This window comes from Chiloscyllium plagiosum, unplaced genomic scaffold, assembly GCF_037043375.1.
Source record: "Chiloscyllium plagiosum isolate Xiang-an unplaced genomic scaffold, Cpla_swu_hap1 HiC_scaffold_32, whole genome shotgun sequence".
Taxonomy (NCBI): domain Eukaryota; kingdom Metazoa; phylum Chordata; class Chondrichthyes; order Orectolobiformes; family Hemiscylliidae; genus Chiloscyllium; species Chiloscyllium plagiosum.
This window is the reverse complement of record NW_028270170.1, coordinates 2,494,297-2,511,509: the sequence shown is the minus strand read 5'-3', so window position 1 is coordinate 2,511,509 and position 17,213 is coordinate 2,494,297. Positions and strand designations below refer to the sequence as shown.

At 42.6% G+C, this 17,213-nt stretch overlaps 1 long non-coding RNA gene across 1 annotated transcript in view; it reads right to left on the bottom strand.

The window, feature by feature from the left end:
• Positions 1 to 17,213, bottom strand: part of LOC148141530 (uncharacterized) — a 58,480-nt gene that overhangs the window by 37,941 nt on the left and 3,326 nt on the right. The window contains exon 2 of the long non-coding RNA XR_015752462.1: positions 15,136 to 15,235. This is a non-coding gene — a long non-coding RNA (uncharacterized LOC148141530). The remainder of the gene's footprint in view (positions 1 to 15,135; positions 15,236 to 17,213) is intronic.

Genomic DNA, 17,213 nt, shown 5'->3' with positions numbered 1-17,213 from the left:
GGTCTCTTTTATATCTTTCCCCTCTCACCTTAAACCTATGCCCTCTAGTTTTGGTCTCCACTACGATGGGGAAAAAGACCTTGGATATTCACCCAATCCATGCCCCTGATGGTTTTATAAACTTCTATAAGGTCACCCCTAAGCCTCAAACACTCCAGGGGATAAAAACCCCAGACTATTCAGCCTATAGCTGAAACCCTCCATTCTGACAACATCTTGTAAACCTTTTCTGAATCCTTCCAAATTTAACAATATCTTTCCTCTAGCAAGGTGACCAGAATTGAGCACCGTACTGTAAACGTGGCCTCACCAGTGTCCTGTACAGTCACAACATGACTTTCCAATCTTATGCACTGAGCATTAGCTACATATGTTCTGCCCTGGTTTGCCTTACCATACCTGAACACCTCACATTTATCTAAATTACATTGCAGTTGCCAAACTTAGGCTCATTGGCCCATCTGATCAAGATCCCCTTGTACTCCGAGATAACCTTTACTATCCACTACACCACTAATTTTGGTGCCATTGGCAAACTTACTAACCATAACCATATTTGAAATTTTGGAGAAGATTTGTAGCTCAGGTTGTGGTTCAGGTTATAAATTTGCTCGCTGAGCTGGTAGATTTGTTCTCAGATGTTTTGTCAACATGCTCGGTAACATCATCAGTGAGCCTCCGCTGAAGCATTGGTGATCTGTCCCACTTGCTTTATCAGTCTTGGTTTGTTGTGGTGATATCGATTTCTGGTTCTGCTTCTGACAGGTTAGTAAACAGGATCCAAATCTATATGTTTGTTAATACTAGGATACATGAACATGAACTAGCTACAAAAAGACATGAAGAAGGGCCTGTGCCCGAAACGTCGAATCTCCTGTTCCCTGGATGCTGCCTGACCTGCTGTGCTGTTCCAGCAATAAAGTTTCAACAAAAAGACATGACCAACTATCACTGGTATCCATACACACAGATGAAGAGGGACATCAGTTTGACTGGGACAATACATCCATCCTGAGACAGATTAAACAAAGACACACACAGGAGTTCCTCGAGGCCTGGCATTCAAACCAGAACTCCATTAACAAACATAGATTTGGACCCCATTTACTGATCTCTCAGAAACAGAACCGGAAATGATATCGCCCACCACAACAAACCGAGACTGATAAATAGCAAGTGGGACAGAACACCAATGCTTTACAGGAGGCTCACTGATGATGTTACCTTGCGTGGTGATGAAATGTCAGAGAAAAAAATCTACCAGCTCAGTGAGCAAACTTACAATCATACTTCCTATATTCGCATCCAAATAATTTTATATAAAATGGACCTAGCGTGGATCTTTGTGGCACAATGATGGTCATCGGCCTCCAGTCTGAAAAGCAGCCCTCTGCCACCACCCACTGTCTCTTACCTTGAAACCAATTTTGTATCTATTTGGCTAGCTCCCACTGGATTCCACGTGATCTAAGGTTGCTAACCAGTCTGCCATGGGGAACCTTGTTGAATGCCTGGCTGAAGTTCATATGGACAGCGTCTACTGCTCTGCTGCCTTCAATCTTCTTTGTTACCTCTTCTAAAAACTCAGTCAAGTTAGTAGTCAGACCAGAAAATACCTTTTGCCCAATCTTTAGAGTACTGAGCCACCTTGACCTAGTCTAGTAATGGAAAGACAATTGGAGAAAATACAGGATACCCACCCCAACATAAATCTTGGAGAGTACAGTTGGAAGTCATCAACAGGTCTATCAAATTTGATTAAATAGCGATGGCAAAAATCTGACTTCATCCAACTGTAGAGAATATCATTTTTTTTCTTATCATTTGAAGACTAAGTAATCTACTTGTCAGTTAATCCCTTTTGCTGTCAATACTAATGCGAGGCTGGCCATTACAAAAGGTTGTAGTTTCAATGCCCTGCCTCTTAGTTGAAATAACAATGAAGGTTTTACCATTATCCTTCAGTGAAGGAAATCGGCCATCCTTACCTGGTCTGTCTGGTGTGTGCCTCCAGACCCACAACAGTATTGTTGACTCTAAATCAGGGATGGGCAAAAAATGGGAGCCTAGCCAGTGAAACCTACCTCCCATGAATGAATAAAGAAAAAAATCGGATTTGTCTCGCTAAATAAAAGAAATACCCGCCCCGTTTGTTGTCTTGATGTAATATTTGTATTTGTGCAGGATCAGTAATTATAGTATATGCCATTGTTAAATAGCGAGAGGCAATTAAAGGGCTGTCTCTCCCCCCCCCACTCCCCCACCCCAACCACCACCACCACCCAGGGAAGCACACCCAAGCAAAGGAGAATTTCTGACTCTCACTCCTGGAGCAGGACCACAGCGAGGTGACAAATGAACTAAAAGACAGATGATATCTCACCTCACCCACACATCTCCAGGCTTTTCATTCTGGTACCTGAGGATCAGATAAGCATTCAGTTGATTGAACCATTAAGTATCTGATCTGAGAGAGATTATTTTCAGTATCTCATGCACAAGAATGTAGTTTCTACAGATCCTTTGGGTGAATACAGATTGTTTCAGAACAGGTCCTGACTCAACAAATGTTGAAAACAATGTGGATGCTTGATTGATATGGAATGTTTCTTTTTAAGAAACGTCTATTCCTGAGGGTAGTACAATAATCTACCACAAGATATGCAAAATAGGTTAGTAAGTGGTTATAAATTCTGTGCATTAAGGTTCATGGTTAACTTTAGATGTCAAATTTCATATCGAGTCACGATTAGAAACTCCACAGTTTTTGCTGCCTCCTGACTCAGTGTGAGGAATGTATGTTCCCAGTAGAGCCTCACTCTATTTCAAACTATTTTGTGCTCTTAAAAAAAATTACCTGGTTAGGATTCCACTGCAAGCATTAAAGTGACATATCCAACACAGCCCCATCTCATTAACTTTCACCACAAGAACCCCTCATGCAGCACAGCTTTTAATTTGAAATTTTTGTTTGTTTGTGCAAGCGTAGAGCTTGAGACTTTAGAGGAGAGTTCGAGTGAGAAATGTGGCTGAACCTCTGCACTAAGATTTGAGTTGGTTAGGTTATCTGCAGTTTGCTTCTTTCCAACAGCTCTATGGAGGTTGATTTGATGTGATTAGAAGGGGGTTGCTTGAGGCACCCTGAGGAGTAGCTGAGCTATGTAACCAGAGCTTTGATTCAATTTCAACTCAGTCTGCTGAGTTAGCTGATATCAGCAGGCATACCACTGTTGACCTCAGCATCCCATGGATTAGGGTGTACTAGAAATCCCTCAGATATAATACAAAAGGGAGGACAGATGGTTCAGCTGTGATGCCAACTCTGGGAAATTGCTAACAATGATTTTAAACAGATCACTTGCATTGATCACACATGATCTCGGGATGTCTTAAATACCTTCATAGAGTCATACACCCTTCAGTCCAACCCGTCCACGCCGACCAGACATCCCAACTTAATCTAGTCCCACCTGCCTGCACCCGGCCCATATCCCTCCAAACCCTTCCTACTCATATACCCATCCAGATGCCTTTTAAATGTTGTAATTGTACCAGCCTCAACAATTTCCTCCGGCATTCCAGACACACCCCATTCTCTGTGTGTAAAAGTTGCCCCTTAGGTCCCTCTTATATCTTTTCCCTCTGACCCTAAACTATGCCCTCCAGTCCTGGACCCCCCCCCCCACCCCAGAGAAAAGACCTTGTCTATTTATCCTATCCATACCCCTCATGATTTTATAAATCTCTATAAGGTCATCCCTCAGCCTCCGACACTCCAGGGAAAACAGCCCCAGCCTATTCAGCCTCTCCCTGTAGCTCAAATCCTCCAACCCTGGCAACATCCTTGTAAATCTTTTCTGACCCTTTCAAGTTTCACAAAATCCTTCCGATAGGAAAGAAACCAGAATTGCATGCAATATTCCAAAAGTGGCCTAACTAATGTCCTATACAGTTGCAACATGACCTCCCAACTCCTGTACTCAATACTCTGACCAATTAAGGAAAGCATACCAAACACCTTCTTCACTATCCTATCCACCAACGCTCTCATCTTTAGTCACTTTAAGTGTTGAAAAATGGCAGCTGATTTGTGCACACTTCCTTCAGGCAGCAATGTGATAATGACCAGCTAAATTGATTTTTTGATGGTTAAGGGATAAATATTGGCCCTTCCTTTTCTTGGGAAATGTGCTGTAGGATCTTTGTTTGCTTGAGAAGGCCTTGGTTCAGCATGATTTGGAGTCGCTGATGTTGGACTGGGGTGTACAAGGTTAAAAATCACACAACACCAGGTTATAGTCCAACAGGTTTATTTGGAAGACCATCTCTCCATGACCACCTGATGAAGGAGCAGCGCTCCGAAAGCTAGTGCTTCCAAATAAACCTGTTGGAGTATAACCTGGTGTTGTGTGATTTTTAACTTGGTTCAGCATCTCATTGAAAAAAATGGCACTTCTAACAATGCCTAGCTAACTCAGTTGGTAGAGTGTGCAGCTCTTTGGTTCAGCTGGATGCTGTTGTTTTTGACTAACAGGGAGTCAAAGGCTTAGGAAAGAAAGGAAATTAGAGGTTGCATTCCAGTCAGCCACAATCTAATTGGCCTGTTCCTGTTCCCAATGTGTATGTTCGTATATAAAGATGAAGTTGCCATAGTCTAAATAATTCAAATGTTCTTCAGTAAAATTAGTTGCAGTAAATTTGAATTTTGCAATTTGTTTAATGTCAGCACCACACCCTTTCAGAAAATGTTAGGATGGGCTGCAACAAATCTTGATAAGGGAATAAATGTCTAGTAGTCAACAATTGCATACAATGCTAGACAAAACTGGTTTTTAGGAATGTTGCAGTTTAGCCAAGGGCAGATATTTCTCAAGGCTAATAGCGTGTGAGAGCACCATGGGTGTGTAAGTAATATCATCAAAGAATAAGGTAAATTCACAGCACTCCCATACGTACAAACACAGTACTCAAACTCTCAGAGTATAAATTGCAGAGTTATGAGGTCGTGCAGCACAGGAGAATGTCATTTGAGCCCATCATATTCAGCTTTTCGAAAGAGTTATAAATGAGTTCCACTGCCCAACTCCTTATTTTTCCATCTGCCTTCTCAAAGTTACCATTGAATCTGCTTTCAGCACCATCTCAGGCAGCATATTCCAGATCATCATAACTCACTGCAAGGAGTTCCAAATGCTGGTGTCATTTCTGATTCTTTATGCAGTTGTCTTAAATCTGTCTCCTCCGTGTACTGACCTTATTGGTGCTAATTAAAATCCCTTAAGACCTTAATCAGGTTTCCCTTTAACTTATTCTGCTTTAACAATAAATTTGGCTTCTCTCAATAAGTGAAGTCTCGCATTCCTAGTGTTACTCTGATAAATTTCCTTCACACCCACTCTAAGACCTTACTGTCTTTTGTGAAGTATGGTCCAGAATTGGACATACAGCACTGTCTTTAGACCACCTGGAGTTTTGTACAGGTTTGATATAATTGCCTTACCTTCGTACTCTTTTATTTATAAACCCAAGGGTCTCATAGTGTTTTTGATTGCCTATTTTAAAATCTGAGCAGAATTGGATCTTAATTGAGCATCCCTGAATTTGATGAATTCTCACTTCTAAAATAAATTAGAAAAATGTTAAATTCCATTTCATTTAATACTGCCATTTCTCCTGTAGCAACAGGGGCTTTGCCTTTTGATTTGGACTTGATGTCAATGACAAATAAGGGCCATGCATCCTGACTGATTCCTTTTATTAAATAAATACTAATTTGCCTACAAAAACATTGGTTCACTTTGCAAGCATTCACTACGTGAAACAATAAAGCTCCATATCAATGTCAGTTCCTCTCTTGCCATGAGAATCCAGCATTAGGATTTATTGGTGTGGTGACTGAGCTATGTGATGTAGTGGTAATGGGAAAGCAAGTTCTGTGGAGTATTAGAAACATAGAAAATATGAGCGGGAGTAGTCTTTTTGGCCCTTTGCACTTAGTCCCCCATTCAGTATCATCGTGGTTTATTACCCAACTCAGTTCCCTGTTCCAGCTTCTCCCCACATCCTTTGAACCCTTTAGTCCTAAAACTCAATACACATCTTTAGTGTTTCAACACCAGCAGTTTCCTGTGTCTGAGAATTCCACAGACTTTCTTCTCATCTCATTCTGGACTCCCTGGTCATTGAGAACATCCTTCCTGCATCCACCTTGTCAATCCTGTTAGAATTGTATAGGTTTCTATGTACCCCCACCCCACTTACTCTTTTAAACTGCATGAATATCGTTCTAACCAATCCAGTCACTCCCCATACATCAGTCCTGCCATCCCAGGAATTAGTCTGGTAAATTGTCTTTGCATTCTCTTCATAGCCAGAATATCCTTCCTCAGATAAGGAGACCAAAACTGCATACCATACTCAATTGCAGCATGACATCCTTGCTCCTGTTCGCTAGTTCTCTAGCAATGCAAGTCAATGTATTATTTGTTACCTTCACTACTTGCTGTACCTGTGTGCTTACTTTGTCACTAATACACAAGAACACCCAGGTCTCATTGCACCTCCCAGTTTTCTAATCTGTCAGCATTCAGACAATAATCTATTTACCTATTTTTATTACCAAAGTGAAAAACCTCCAGTATACTGCCATATTTTTGCCCACATACTTTATAGTTCAGATTGAACTGCAGTATCATTGCATCCTTCTCACTGCTTACCCTCCCTCCCAGCTTTCGGGCATCTGCAAACTTGGGGATATGACACAAAGTTTCCTTATCTAAATCACTGTGAATAGCTTAGAGTCCAAACACTGTCGTACCCCAACAGTCAGTGCCTGCCACTGGGTAACCATTTCCTGTTGACCAACTAATTCTCAATCCATTTTATTGCACCACCTCCACTCCCATGTGCTTTAATTTTATGAGTTAACCTCTTATGTGTGACTTTACCAAAAGCCCTCTGAAAATCCCAGTATACTACAACCACTGGCTTCCCCCTTATCACTCTACTGGTGGTGACATCCTCAAAACACTTTTGGTATTTTTGGTGTAGTGAGCCTGGGGGTTTGATCAACTGTCCATGCCACTGATATAGTAATTAAAAAGTATGTACTGCCCGGGAATAGGCCATTCAGTCCAACTGAAATTTATTCTCACATCTATCCCTCTGGTCTAGCCCTATCAATATCTCCTGCTATTTCTTCTCCCACGTGTTTATTGGCTTCCCTTGAATATATTATTGCTGTTTTCCTCATCCGTTTATTGCGTTAGCAATTTCTACATTTATACCATTCTGTTTTCTTGAACCACTGCAGTCCATGTGCTGTGGGCTGACCCACAATACTAAATTAGATTCCAGACAATATGAAAACAGGCCCTTTGGCCCAACATGTCCACACTGACCCTCCGAAGAGTAAACCACCCAGACTCATTCCCCTATCTGATATTTACGCCTGACTAATGCACCTAACACTATGGGTAAATTAGCATGGTCAATTCACTGGACCTGCACATCTTTGGATTGTGGGAGGAAACTGGAGCACCCAGAGGAAACCTACACAGACACGGGGAGAATATGCAAACTCCACACAGAGCATTGCCCGAGCTGGGAATCAAACCCGGGTCCATGGGCAGCAGTGCTAACCACTGAGCCACTGTGTCGCCCCAAATGCTATTAGGGAGGGAGTTCCATGATTTTGACCCAGCAACACTGAAGGAACAGTGATATATTTCCAAATCAGGATGGTGTGTGGCTTGGAAGGAAACTTGAAGGGGTGGTGTTCTCTTGTCCTTCTCAATGAAATTGTTGTGTATTTGGAAGGTGTTGTCTGAGGATCGTGGTAAATGTCTGCAGTGTATCTTGTATACTGCTGTTACTAAGCGTCAGTGGTTGAGAGAGTGGATGTTTGAGGTTACAGTACCAATCAAATGGATTACTTTGTCCTGGATGGTTTGAGTGTTGTTAGCGTTGCTTTTATCCAGGCAGCTGGGGTGTGTTCCATTACACTATGGACCTGTGGCTTGTACATGGTGACTAGGCTTTGGGAAGGTGGGAGAATGATTCCAAGGCTGTGACCAGTTCTTGTAGCCACAGTATTTACATGACTGAAGAAGGGCTTATGCCCGAAACGTCGATTCTCCTGTTCCTTGGATGCTGCCTGACCTGCTGCGCTTTTCCAGCAACACATTTTCAGCTATTTACATGACTAGTCCAGTTCAGTTTCTGGTCAATGATGACCCTCAGGAGGTGATAGTGGGGGATTCAGCGATGATAATTCTATTCAATATCATGGGGGCAATGGTTAAATTTTGTCTTTTTGCAGTTGGTCATTTCCTAGCATTTGTATGACACTGATGTCACTTGCCACGTCTCAGCCGAATCAAGCAGATTGTCTAAGTCTTGCTGCAACTAAACATGAGTTGTTTCAGTGTCTGAGGAGTTGCAAATGGTGCTGAACATTGTTGCACTATCATTGGGAAGGTCATTGATGAAGCAGCTGAAGACGGTTTGGCTAAGGACACTACCCTGAGGAACGTCTGCAGAGAAATACTGCAGCTGAGGAAATTTGTTTCTGTGTCTTTTATTGAGAATATAAATTAACATTTGAAGGTGGAGAAGCTGGGAATGGGAATTGAGATTTTAATAGGTTGAGCTGAAGCAGAACCATGAACAGATGAACACATCACACAATGTTGTCAATGAGTGCTGGAGTTTGAATATTTTGGCCTTGGCTTATCACTGAGATTGTGAGAATAGTTTTAAACTGACAAAAACTAGCAAGTTGCTTAAATTGTTGTAGGATTGGCTCTTCGGTATTTCTTTCAAGTGATCCTGAGGATTGCAGGATGAAAATAAAAGCTATCATTCCCTGATTTTCAATCTGTGCCTCTGAATTAGATTAGATTACTTACAGTGTGGAAACAGGCCCTTCGGCCCAACAAGTCCACATCGACCCACCGAAGCGCAACCCACCCAGACCCATTCCCCACATTTACCCCTTCACCTAACACTACGGGCAATTTAGCATGGCCAATTCACCTGAGCTGCACATCTTTGGACTGTGGGAGGAAACCGGAGCATCCGGAGGAAACCCACACAGATACGGGGAGAATGTGCAAACTCCACACAGTCAGTCGCCTGAGGCGGGAATTGAACCCAGGTCTCTGGCGCTGTGAGGCAGCAGTGCTAACCACTGTGCCACCCATGGGATATGGGTAGGGGTATGGGTAGGTTGCGCTTTGGCGGGTCGGTGTGGACTTGTTGGGCCGAAGGGCCTGTTTCCACACTGTAATGTAAAAAAAAATGTAATGTAATGTAATCCATAAATGAGCCCCAGTACTTTGTTATAAATACATAAGAATCTTGACGGGTATGACAGTGTCTGGAGAGAGAAACAGAGTTTGTTTCAAGTTCGGTATGACACTTTGGAACAGTTAGACTTTGGACTCTTTCTCTCTCTGTCGATGCTGACAGACCTGCTGAGGTTATCCAGGATTTTGTGTTGCTTTGACAGATTTCTAGAATCCACAAAACTTGCTTTTATTATCTCAATGATTTGTTCTTTTATCACCTCACTGACATAACCTTTTGAAAACCTTTGTAGGTATGTTCCATTGAATTTTCTTGTTGAACATGGTCAAATAAATGCTGACTTTGACAGATAGGATTTGCTGCTGACCAGGCCCTGGTATTTTCTGAATGAGCATTAATTTACTCCTCTGCTATTGTCTCTAAAACAGGCTGCTTCTGCAGTCTGCTCTGTTCGCTCCAAAATTGCTAGACTGGTTCCTTTGTGAACAAACATGTCATATCATTGACCCTGCGGTTCTCAGACTCTATATCTAGATCAATGCACAGTGATAGCCTCTGAACATAAATTTGTCCTCGACGTGGAATTATTTCGTAAAGATGCGTTCATTGCTGATCCCAGTTGCTTTGAGAGTGTGATATTTCCTTTCAGTCTCCCCAAGGTTGTCCCACTTATTCAGTGCTTTCAAGTTTAGCATCTGGATACTTTAAGCTTGAGGTTAAGACAGAAGCTTCGGAATTAGGAACCAGCCAAGGCCACCTTAGCTCTCTGGGCATGTTCTGTCGTTCAATGAGATTGTGGTTGCTCTGCTTGTGGTTTCATCTCCCTTGTTCCCCCCCCCCCACCCCGTCTATCAAAAATCTCCCTAACTCACCAGTTTTTTAAATTCACTCATGAATCTCTGGCTAGGTCCAGCATTTATTACCCATTCCTAAATGTCCAGAGGATAGCTAAGGGTCAAGTACATTGATGTAGGTCTGGGATCACATGTTGGCCAGATTGGGTAAGGATGGCCGTTTCCTTTCCTAAAGGACATGGTGCACCAGGTGGGTTTTTTCTGACAATTGACAATAGTTTCACAATCATCATTAGATCTTTAATTCCAGATTCTTTGTTGAATTCAAATGCCACCATCTGTCATGGTAGGTGCTCAGAGCTTTAGCTGAGTTTCGTTAGCTGAAATAAATTGTCCAGCGATAATACAACTAGGTCATTTCCTCCCCTTCAACAGGCTAGCCTTCACTGCTTTCAGGGGAAGAGAATACCACAGAGGGGTTGAATGGCCTCCTCTGTGCCGTAACAATTCTGAGAAACTAATCAAGAAATTTCTCCTCCGCCCAGTCAGAAAAGGGCAATCTCTTATTCTTAGTTTTAGTCTTCCCCTCAAGGAGAAACACCCTCCAAGTACAGCCCTCAGGATCTTGCACACTTTAAAGAGATTTGTTTGGGTCAGGATGGCAGAAATGCAGAGGATGGTCTTTTGAATATAGAGAATAATAGGGAACCTGAGGGTTGTCCTGGGAGGGCAGAAGTGGGGCAATAAATTGGACACAGCTGGGGAGCCTTGCCCAAGGTAGCCAAGATACCCATAGAATCATCTACATTGTAGAAATAGGCCATTCAACCCATTGAGTCCACACTGACTCTCTGAAGCACAGCCCACCCAGACCCTTCCCATCCTGTATTCCTGCATTTCCCATGGCTAATCCATCTAGCCTGCACATCGACATTTCGGGCAAAAGCCCTTTGTCAGGAATACAGATGTTACCGAGATTGGAGGGTTTGAGTTAAGAGGAGTTGGATAGGCTGTGGTGTCAGAGGCTGGGGGGACGGTGGGGGTGACTTTATAGAGGTTTATAAAGTCATGAGGGGCATGGATAGGATAAATAGCAAAGGTCTTTTCTCCCAGGGTAGGGGAAATCCAAAACTAGAGGTTTAATGTGAAAGGGAAAATATATAAAAAAGAGACCTAAGAGGCAACTTTTTCACACAGAGGATTGTGGGTGTATGGAGCGAGGTGCCAGAGGAAGTGGTCAAGGCTGGGACAACTGCAACATTTAAAAGAGATTTGGACAAGCACTTAGATAGGAATGGTTTAGAGGGATATAGGCGAAATGCACGCAAATGAGACTAGTTCAGTTTAGGAATCCTGGTCTGTATGAACATGTTGGGCTGAAGGGCCTGTTTCCGTGCTGTATGACTCAATGGCTCACAGCAGACAGGAGGGACAGAATGGCCCCTTTTTCCCATGTGGCTGGTGGTACTCACGGTGCTGATGGAGACCAGTTACAGTGAAGGAACAGCGAGATAGTTCCAAGTCAGGATGGTGCGTGACTTGGAGAAAAGACAAGAGTTATGTTTCTGTCATTCCTTCCAGACCAGTGGACAGCCTATTGGATTTTGAAGTGTAGTTGCTGTTGTTTATGGGTGGAAGGGAGGAGTTTACCACGCTCGTCATATTGTTTTTTACAAGTTGAGAATTGAGATATGGATCAGTGTCTGGCACCTGGTGATGAACTGACAGCTTGTAACAGACAGAGATTCAGTAGCTGTTAGAACGAATCAAATGCTTTCTTGAGCATTTGTGAAGATGCTGGTTCTGGTTTCAATTGCTGCCAATTATTGATGATGTGCTATTTGAACATAGATCAAGGCACAAAAATCTGACTTGTTCCTTAAAACCCTGTCCATGACAGAGTTCATGTACCATCCCACATCACATTGAATACTTCCATTGAATGAGAGTCAGCTCCAGCCAGTCAGTTTCTAGATTAGAGTGGTTCTGGAAAAGCACAGCAGTTCAGGCAGCATCCGAGGAGCAGGAAAATCGACGTTTCGGGCAAAAGCCCTTCATCCAGCCAGTCAGTGCCGGGAGTGATTTTTAATCAGCTGGTTTGAATGTGTTAATACACACCTCTGGAGCAGGTGGGACTTGAACCTAGATTTCTGGACCAGAGGAAGGGACACTACCACTGCATCACAAGAGTCCTCCAAAGCCTACTGGACTTGGTATTCGCAGGCAGACGTGCAGAGAGATGGAAAGGTGTGCAAGAAACTTGTTGCACGATGCAGAAACTGTCAGTGTCATTAACTGGCACCTTTGGGCAATCAACATCGGAAATTAGTCAATGTGGGTTTACCAACTTTGTTTCTGAAGTAAGTATTTAATAGTGTATGCAACAGCCAGGAGTTCACTTCAGGAAGGGGCTTGCCAGCAATGTTAACATCAAACGAGCAAATTTAAAACAATTTCTTTCACAGTGCATTGAAAACGATTCTGAGTGTTTGAGTGAGAATTAAATAATTTGACAAAAGAATCAGTAAATGTGAGACAAATTCTACATAATTTTAAGGTGCTCTAAACTTCAAAAATTATAAGGATTATACAAAAAGGGAAGGAGACAACAAAGAAGTTAACTATAACCAGTTAGCTTAATATCTGTTATTGGTTTGGAAATGCCAGTGTTGGACTGGGGTGAACAAAGTTAAAAATCACACAACACCAGGTTATAGTCCAACAGGTTTATTCGGAAGCACTAGCTTTCAGAGCGTCACTCCTTCATCAGGTAGAACATGACCATACGACACAAGGTCACAGTGACATGGAGTTGTAACGATATATTAACTTTAGTTAAAAATCACACAACACCAGGTTATAGTTCTTAAACAAATTTAGATTAAGTCTCTCATCTTTTAGAATGGGATATGGTGGTTTATGTTCTTTAATATGTAAATCCCAGAATTCCATTCTCATGGTGGTGTCAGCTTATCTAATAATAGGTGTCATCTCAGCTCAGACAATGCATTAATTGTGTGAAGGTAAAGTCTGTGCCAAAGTTGAGTCAATTCTATTTCAAAAGTGGGGCTTACAGAATCTTACTCAAATTTATGCATTTTTTGAGGAAAATAAAGTGAAATTCTGCAATCATAGAACATAGAACAATACAGCACAGAACAGGCCCTTCGGCCCACGATGTTGTGCCGAACATTTGTCCTAGCTTAAGCACCCATCCATGTACCTATCCAATTGCCGCTTAAAGGTCACCAATGATTCTGACTCTGCCACTCCCACAGGCAGCGCATTCCATGCCCCCACCACTCTCTGGGTAAAGAACCTACCCCTGACATCCCCCCTATACCTTCCACCCTTCACCTTAAATTTATGTCCCCTTGTAACACTCTGTTGTACCCAGGGAAAAAGTTTCTGACTGTCTACTCTATCTATTCCTCTGATCATCTTATAAACCTCCATCAAGTCACCCCTCATCCTTCGCCGTTCCAACGAGAAAAGGCCTGGCACTCTCAACCTATCCTCGTACGACCTATTCTCCATTCCAGGCAACATCCTGGTAAATCCCCTCTGCACCCTCTCCAAAGCTTCCACATCTTTCCTAAAATGAGGCGACCAGAACTGCACACAGTACTCCAAATGTGGCCTTACCAAAGTCTTGTACAGCTGCAACATCACCTCACCATGAGAATGGAATTCTGGGATTTACATATTAAAGAACATAAACCACCATATCCCATTCTAAAAGATGAGAGACTTAATCTAAATTTGTTTAAGAACTATAACCTGGTGTTGTGTGATTTTTTAACTTTATCTGTTATTGGGACAATGTTAGAGTCTATTAAAATCCATGTAATAGGAGTTACTTAAAAAAACACAAACTATTCAGAGTCAGCATAGCTTCATAAAGGAGAAATCATGCCTGACAAATTTACTGGAATTCTTTTGGTACAGATAACAAGTATGACAGTTCGAGGGGAACAAGTAGGTGTAATATTTTCGGGTGTCCTGAAGATGGTACCACACATAAAGCTACTTAATAAGGTAAGAGCCCATGGAATTGAGGGTAGTATATTAGCATGGATAGAATCCCTACAGTGTGGAAACAGGCCATTCAAGTCCACACCAACCATCTGAATAACATCCCATCCAGACGTACCCCTTGCCCTATCTCTAGGGCCCTACATTTCCCTAACTTAGATGTCCTCTGGACATTATGAGCAAGTTAGCATAGCCAATCCACCTAACCTGCACATCTTTAGACTGTGGGAGGAAACCTGTACAGACACAGGGAGAATGCGCAAACTCCACACAGACAGTCACTTGAGCGTGGAATCGAAGCCGGGTCCCTGGTGCTGTGAGACAGCACAGCTAACCGCTAAGCCACCGTGCCACCCAGTGAAGGATAGAGGATTGGTTAACTAAGACTCCCCTCCAACAACTTACCCATAAATGGCAAAGGCTCACCGATCTATAATCCCTGGCTTTTCATTACCACGTTAGCCAACCTCCAGTCTCCCGGCACCTCACCTGTGACTATCGATGATACAAATATCTCAGCAAGGGGCACAGCAATCACTTCCCTAGCTTCCCATAAAGTTCTGGGAAACACCTGATTTGGTCACCTGAGGTAGGAATTGAACCCAGGTCCCTGGTGCTGTAAGGCAGCAGTGCGAACCACTGAGCCACTATGCCATCCCTAGAGCAGCCCAGTGTATAAGAGCATACTGTATCTCCAGTCCTGATACCTGTTTTTTCAAAGAGAATCACTCTGCTGGTGTTAGCCATGAGTTGATGGCTGCCTTTAAAATATGATAGCATTTGAATATAAAATCAAATTATTGTCACATGTACTTTCACATGAAAAATACAGTGAAGAGTTTTGTAAGTTGCACAACACCTACATCAATGACAGAAGTCATATGTAATCATAAAAAAAAGTAAAATTAAGACAAAATTCATCACATTTCAGTTAATGATTCCTGGACTTGAGAAAGCCAATTAAAGAATGATAAGATAGATTGATATTATAACTTACAGCCACAATGCTTCACTAGAAAACTCTAAACTTCCGCACTCCATCCCTCTCTGCATAGTCGCCAGTCACCAGTCTAGATATGGATAGAGACTGCCACCTGCTGTCATAATATGACATAGAACATCATCAACCAGTTTGGAAAGTTTTGAATTTCTCACAATCTATCTCTTAGCATGTGTAATGTGAGTGACAAATCAGGTCAAACATTGGCAAGTATTATCAGGAGCTGAAAATGTATTGCTGGAAAAGCGCAGCAGGTCAGGCAGCATCCAAGGAGCAGGAGATTCGACGTTTCAGGCATAAGCCCTTCTTCAGAAGAAGGGCTTATGCCCGAAACGTCGATTCTCCTGTTCCTTGGATGCTGCCTGACCTGCTGCGCTTTTCCAGCAAGACATTTCCAGCTCTGATCTCCAGCATCTGCAGACCTCACTTTCTCCTCGAAGTATTATCAGGAGTAATGGTCAACTCTGTTCTGCCTCACCCACATCCTCTGTAGATTCTTACGCTGTCTCTGATTTGTCACGATGTGGAGACACTGGTGTTGGACTGGGGTGGACAAAGTTAAAAATCACACAACACCAGGTTATAGTCCAACAGGTTTATTTGGAAGCGCTAACTTTTGGAGTTCTGCTCCCTCATCAGGTGATTGTGGAGAATAAGATTGTAAGACACAGAATTTATAGCAAATGTGTGATGTAACTGAAATTATGTATTGAAAAAAAGACCTGGATTGTTCGTTAAGTCTCTTAGCTTTTAAAATGGCCATGTTGGTTTCAGTTCTTTCAAATGTAAATTGCAAAACCTTTGTAGAAAGTTACATTCAGGGAACACTTCAGCAGTCTGGGACAATCAGCCTCGGACCTTCGGGTGACCGCCCTCCAAGATGGACTTCGGGACAGGCAACAACACAAAGTGGCCAAGCAGAGGCTGATAGTTAAGTTTGGTACCCATGGGGATGGCCTTGGGTTCATGTTACACTACAGGTGACCCCACTGCACTATACACACACACAGACAGACACACAAACACAGACAGATGCACGCGCACACATACACCCTCTCTCATACAGTTACACATACACTCCCACACACACCCTCTCACAGGCTTAAACCCCTTTACACTCACACACATACACACACCCCATCACAGACACTCATAACCCCCCCCCTCCCCCCCCCCCCCACCACACACACAGCCACATGCAAACATACACATATAAGTTTGTGGGGTGAATTTGTACTTGCAGAATTACATTTTATACTGCTCAAAAACTGCATAAATCCATGTAAGATTCTGTAAATCCGTTTTTAAAATTAGAATCAGTCTGAGCATTGTGGCACAGACAGCCTCACACAGGGAGCTAACACCTTCAATACATTATCTGGGCCGACATGACTCCAACTGTTAAAGTGCACTTGAGAACCAAGTATCTGTAATGGCCACAACATCATAGTACCATGTACAGATCCAGGCTCTAAGCTTATCTGCCTTACCTATAACATTCCTTATGTTGAAATAAACACACTTCGGCCCATTAGTACCATAAATATTAATTTACCTGTCTCTGCCCGTCCTTCCTTTCTGACTTACTGATCCTTAATCCTACCTATCCCTCAAGATCTCCACTTGCTGATCCACTGCTCTGGTTCCCAGCCGCATGTCACTATTTTAAACTGTTCCCTCCCCGAATAGCACTAGCGAACCTCCCTGTGCGGATATTGGTTCCCCTCCAGTTTAGGTAGAACCCGTCCCTCTTGTAGAGGTCATCCCTGCCCCAGAAGGTCCCAAGTCATCACAGATTAGACCCAAAGTAGTTTGAAAAGGGGATTGTGTTATTCTGTAAAACAATTCCAATTATTAATTTCCCCAATGCTAATGTTTTGAGGATTTTCAGTTAGAAACCAAGACTCTGCCAATGTAGCTTTGAAAATCTCATGACACTGTTTCAGAGAAAAGCAATTGTGTTCAACCTGGGTCCTGGCCACAATTTATCCCTCTTTTAGCATCATCAGGACAGATCATCTGGTTAATGCTATGTTGCTGATTGGGGCAACTTCAGAGACTTACCAAGTACTTTA